The sequence below is a fragment of the Bos grunniens genome, chromosome 6 (assembly GCF_055505025.1).
Source record: "Bos grunniens cultivar Pamir isolate PY7600 chromosome 6, Bosgru_T2T1.0, whole genome shotgun sequence".
Classification (NCBI taxonomy): domain Eukaryota; kingdom Metazoa; phylum Chordata; class Mammalia; order Artiodactyla; family Bovidae; genus Bos; species Bos grunniens.
Genome location: NC_141170.1, coordinates 17,857,172 through 17,863,171, shown reverse-complemented (window position 1 = coordinate 17,863,171; position 6,000 = coordinate 17,857,172).

Genomic DNA, 6,000 nt, shown 5'->3' with positions numbered 1-6,000 from the left:
CATCAACCGCCTCCATACCTACACTGAAACCAAGCACCACACAAGGGCCAACAAGTTCCAGGGCAAGACATACCAAGCAAATTCTCCAGCAACACAGGAACACAGCCCTGAGCTCCAATATACAGGCTGCCCAAAGTCACCCCAAAACCATAGACATCTCATAACTCATTACTGGACACTTCATTGCACTCCAGAGAGAAGAAATCCAGCTCCACCCACCAGAACACAGACACAAGCTTCCCTAACCAAGAAACCTTGACAAGCCACCTGTACAAACCCACACACAGTGAGCAAACGCCACAATAAAGAGAACTCCACAAACTGCCAGAATACAGAAAGGACACCCCAAACTCAGCAATTTAAATAAGATGAAGAGACAAAGGAATACCCAGCAGGTAAAGGAACAGGATAAATGCCCATCAAACCAAACAAAACAGAAAGAGATAGGGAATCTACCTGATAAAGAATTCCGAATAATGATAGTGAAATTGATCCAAAATCTTGAAATCAAACTGGAATCACAGATAAATAGCCTGGAGACAAGGATTGAGAAGATGCAAGAAAGGTTTAACAAGGACCTAGAAGAAATAAAAAAGAGTCAGTATATAATGAATAATGCAATAAATGAGATAAAAACACTCTGGAGGCAACAAATAGTAGAATAACAGAGGCAGAAGATAGGATTAGTGTATTAGAAGATAGAATGGTAGAAATAAATGAATCAGAGAGGTAAAAAGAAAAACGAATTAAAAGAAATGAGGACAATCTCAGAGACCTTCAGGACAATATTAAACGCTACAACATTCGAATCATAGGGGTCCCAGAAGAAGAATACAAAAAGAAAGACCATGAGAAAATACTTGAGGAGATAATAGTTGAAAACTTCCCTAAAATGGGGAAGGAAATAATCACCCAAGTCCAAGAAACCCAGAGAGTCCCAAACAGGATAAACCCAAGGAGAAACACCCCAAGACACATATTAATCAAATTAACAAAGATCAAACACAAAGAGCAAATATTAAAAGCAGCAAGGGAAAACCAACAAATAACACACAAGGGAATTCCCATTAGGATAACAGCTGATCTTTCAATAGAAACTCTCCAAGCCAGGAGGGAATGGCAAGACATACTTAAAGTGATGAAAGAAAATAACCTACAGCCCAGATTATTGTACCCAGCAAGGATCTCATTCAAACATGAAGGAGAAATCAAAAGCTTTACAGACAAGCAAAAGCTGAGAGAATTCAGCACCACCAAACTAGCTTGCCAACAAATACTAAAGGATATTCTCTAGATAGGAAACACAAAAAGGGTGTATAAATTTGAACCCAAAACAATAAAGTAAATGGTAATGGGATCATACTTATCAATAATTACCTTAAATGTAAATGGGTTGAATGCCCCAACCAAAAGACAAAAACTGGCTGAATGGATACAAAAACAAGACCCCTACATATGTTGACTACAAGAGACCCACCTCAAAACAGGGGACACATACAGACTGAAAGTGAGGGCTGGAAAAAGATTTTCCATGCAAATAGGGACCAAAAGAAAGCAGGAGTAGCAATACTCATAACAGATAAAATAGACTTTAAAACAAAGGCTGTGAAAAGGGACAAAGAAGGTCACTACATAATGATCAAAGGATCAATCCAAGAAGAAGATATAACAATTATAAATATATATGCACCCAACATAGGAGCACCACAATATGTAAGACAAATGCTAACAAGTATGAAAGGAGAAATTAACAATAACACAATAATAGTGGGAGACTTTAATACCCCACTCACACCTATGGGTGGAAACACAAATTTTAAATGATACAATAGACCAGTTAGACCTAATTGATATCTATAGGACATTTCATCCCAAAACAATGAATTTCACCTTTTTCTCAAGCGCACACGGAACCTTCTCCAGGATAGATCACATCCTGGGCCATAAATCTAGCCTTGGTAAATTCAGAAAAATTGAAATCATTCCAAGCATCTTTTCGGACCACAATGCAGTAAGATTAGATCTCAATTACAGGAGAAAAACTATTAAAAATCCCAACATATGGAGGATGGACAACACACTGCTGAATAACCAACAAATCACAGAAGAAATCAAAAAAGAAATCAAAATTTGCATAGAAATGAATGAAAATGAAAACACAACAACCCAAAACCTGCGGGACACTGTAAAAGCAGTCCTAAGGGGAAAGTTCATAGCAATACAGGCATACCTCAAGAAACAAGAAAAAAGTCAAATAAATAATCTAACTCTACACCTAAAGCAACTAGAAAAGGAAGAAATGAAGAACCCCAGGGTTAGTAGAAGGAAAGAAATCTTAAAAATTAGGGCAGAAATAAATGCAAAAGAAACAAAAGAGACCATAGCAAAAACCAACAAAGCCAAAAGCTGGTTCTTTGAAAGGATAAATAAAATTGACAAACCATTAGCCAGACTCATCAAGAAACAAAGGGAGAAAAATCAAATCAATAAAATTAGAAATGATATGGAGAGATCACAATAGACAACACACAAATACAAAGGATGATAAGAGACTACTATCAGCAATTATATGGCAATAAAATGGGCAACATGGAAGAAATGAACAAATTCTTAGAAAAGTACAACTTTCCAAAACTGGACCAGGAAGAAATAGAAAATCTTAACAGACCCATCACAAGCACGGAAATTGAAACTGTAATCAGAAATCTTCCAGCAAAGAAAAGCCCAGGTCCGGACGGCTTCACAGCTGAATTCTACCAAAAATTTAGAGAAGAGCTAACACCTATCCTGCTCAAACTCTTCCAGAAAATTGCAGGGGAAGGTAAACTTCCAAACTCATTCTATGAGGCCACCATCACCCTAATACCAAAACCTGACAAAGATCCCACAAAAAAAGAAAACTACAGGCCAATATCACTGATGAACATAGTTGCAAAAATCCTTAATAAAATTCTAGCAATCAGAATCCAACAACACATTAAAAAGATCATACACCATGACCAAGTGGGCTTTATCCCAGGGATGCAAGGATTCTTCAATATCCACAAATCAATCAATGTAATACACCACATCAACAAATTGAAAAATAAAAGCCATATGATTATCTCAATAGATGCAGAGAAAGCCTTTGACAAAATTCAACACCCGTTTATGATAAAAACTCTCCAGAAAGCAGGAATAGAAGGAACATACCTCAACATAATAAAAGCTATATATGACAAACCCACAGCAAACATTATCCTCAATGGTGAAAAATTGGAAGCATTTCCTCTAAAGTCAGGAGCAAGACAAGGGTGCCCACTTTCACCATTACTATTCAACATAGTTTTGGAAGTTTTGGCCACAGCAATCAGAGAAGAAAAAGAAATAAAAGGAATCCAGATTGGAAAAGAAGAAGTAAAACTCTCACTGTTTGCAGATGACATCATCCTCTACATAGAAAACCCTAAGGACTCCACCAGAAAATTACTAGAACTAATCAATGAATATAGTAAAGTTGCAGGATATAAAATCAACACACAGAAATCCCTTGCATTCCTATACACTAATAATGAGAAAACAGAAAGAGAAATTAAGGAAACAATTCCATTCACCATTGCAACAACAAAAAAATAAAATACTTAGTAATATATCTACCTAAAGAAACTGAAGACCTATATATAGAAAACTATAAAACACTGGTGAAAGAAATCAAAGAGGACACTAATAGATGGAGAAATATACCATGTTCATGGATTGGAAGAATCAATATAGTGAAAATGAGTATACTACCCAAAGCAATTTATAGATTCAATGCAATCCCTATCAAGCTACCAACAGTATTCTTCACAGAGCTAGAACAAATAATTTCACAATTTGTATGGAAATACAAAAAACCTCGAGTAGCCAAAGCAATCTTGAGAAAGAAGAATGGAACTGGAGGAATCAACCTACCTGACTTCAGGCTCTACTACAAAGCCACAGTCATCAAGACAGTATGGTACTGGCACAAAGACAGAAATATAGATCAATGGAACAAAATAGAAAGCCCAGAGATAAATCCATGCACATATGGACACCTTATCTTTGACAAAGGAGGCCAGAATACACAATGTATTAAAGACAATCTCTTTAACAAGTGGTGCTGGGAAAACTAATCAACCACTTGTAAAAGAATGAAACTAGAGCACTTTCTAACATCATACACAAAAATAAACTCAAAATGGATTAAAGATCTAAACATAAGACCAGAAACTATAAAACTCCTAGAGGAGAACATAGGCAAAACACTCTCCAACATATATCACAGCAGGATCCTCTATGACCCACCTCCCAGAATATTGGAATTAAAGCAAAAATAAACAAATGGGACCTAATTAACCTTAAAAGCTTCTGCACAACAAAGGAAATTATAAGCAAGGTGAAAAGACAGCCTTCAGAATGGGAGAAAATAATAACAAATGAAGCAACAGACAAACTACTAATCTCAAAAATACACAAGCAACTCCTACAGCTCAATTCCAGAGAAATAAATGACCTAATCAAAAAATGGGCCAAAGAACTAAATAGACAGTTCTCCAAAGAAGACATACAGATGGCTAACAAACACATGAAAAGATGCTCAACATCACTCATTATCAGAGAAATGCAAATCAAAACCACTATGAGGTACCATTTCACGCCAGTCAGAATGGCTGCGATCCAAAAGTCTACAAGCAATAAATGCTGGAGAGGGTGTGGAGAAAAGGGAACCCTCTTACACGGTTGGTGGGAATGCAAACTAGTACAGCCACTATGGAGAACAGTGTGGAGATTCCTTAAAAAACTGGAAATAGAACTGCCTTATGATCCAGCAATCCCACTGCTGGGCATACACACTGAGGAAACCAGAAGGGAAAGAGACAAGTGTACCCCAATGTTCATCACAGCACTGTTTATAATAGCCAGGATATGGAAGCAACCTAGATGCCCATCAGCAGATGAATGGATAAGAAAACTGTGGTACATATACACAATGGAGTATTACTAAGCCATTAAAAAGAATACATTTGAATCAGTTCTAATGAGGTGGATGAAACTGGAGCCTATTATACAGAGTGAAGTAAGCCAGAAAGAAAAACACCAATACAGTATACTAACACATATATATGGAATTTAGAAAGATGGTAACGACAACCCTGTATGCGAGACAGCAAAAGAGACTGTTGTATAGAACAGTCTTTTGGACTCTGTGGGAGAGGGAGAGGGTGGGATGATTTTGGAGAATGGCACTGAAATATATATAATATCATATATGAAACGAGTCCAAGTTTGATGCATGATACTGAATGCTTGGGGGTGGTGCACTGGGACGACCTAGAGGGATGTTATGGGGAGGGAGGAGGGTTCAGGATGGGGAACACATGTATACCTGTGGTGGATTCATTTTGATATATGGCAAAACCAGTACAATATTGTAAAGTTAAATAAAACAAAATAAAATAAAAAAACAACATTGCTAATTTGTTCTGGTGATTCTCTAAATCTGCTTCAAAGGAACCATAGTCATGGGAACTGAACCAAGGTATTATGACAGTAACATGGGATAATGGTGCTGATGTTTTTATATATTCTAAATTTGTGATGCTGATAAAGAATTTATTGTGGAGGTTGAGACTAATACATGATTTATATTGCATCAGCAGCAGAATTGCAACTGAAATTGCAAAGTATCATGGCTATTTTTAAAATGGCTTTTCTCTATCTTAATTCTTATTCTAATTGCTTTAGGGTTTTTTTTTTTTTTTTTTTGTCGTGCTTATTCTTTACCAAAAATACATTGTGCTATTTCAATTGAGAGGTTCCTATTATTACCATTGTTGGAGGTTTTATACCTATTAGGCAAAACAATGTGTATGTTTTGGTAAGCAGGTTTAAGGCCTTCTCATGACAAGTTCCATTCTTTAAGAAGTCTTCCTTCTCTATATTGGAAAAATCGAAGCACAAATGCTACACTGACATCTGATTTTCATACCAATCACA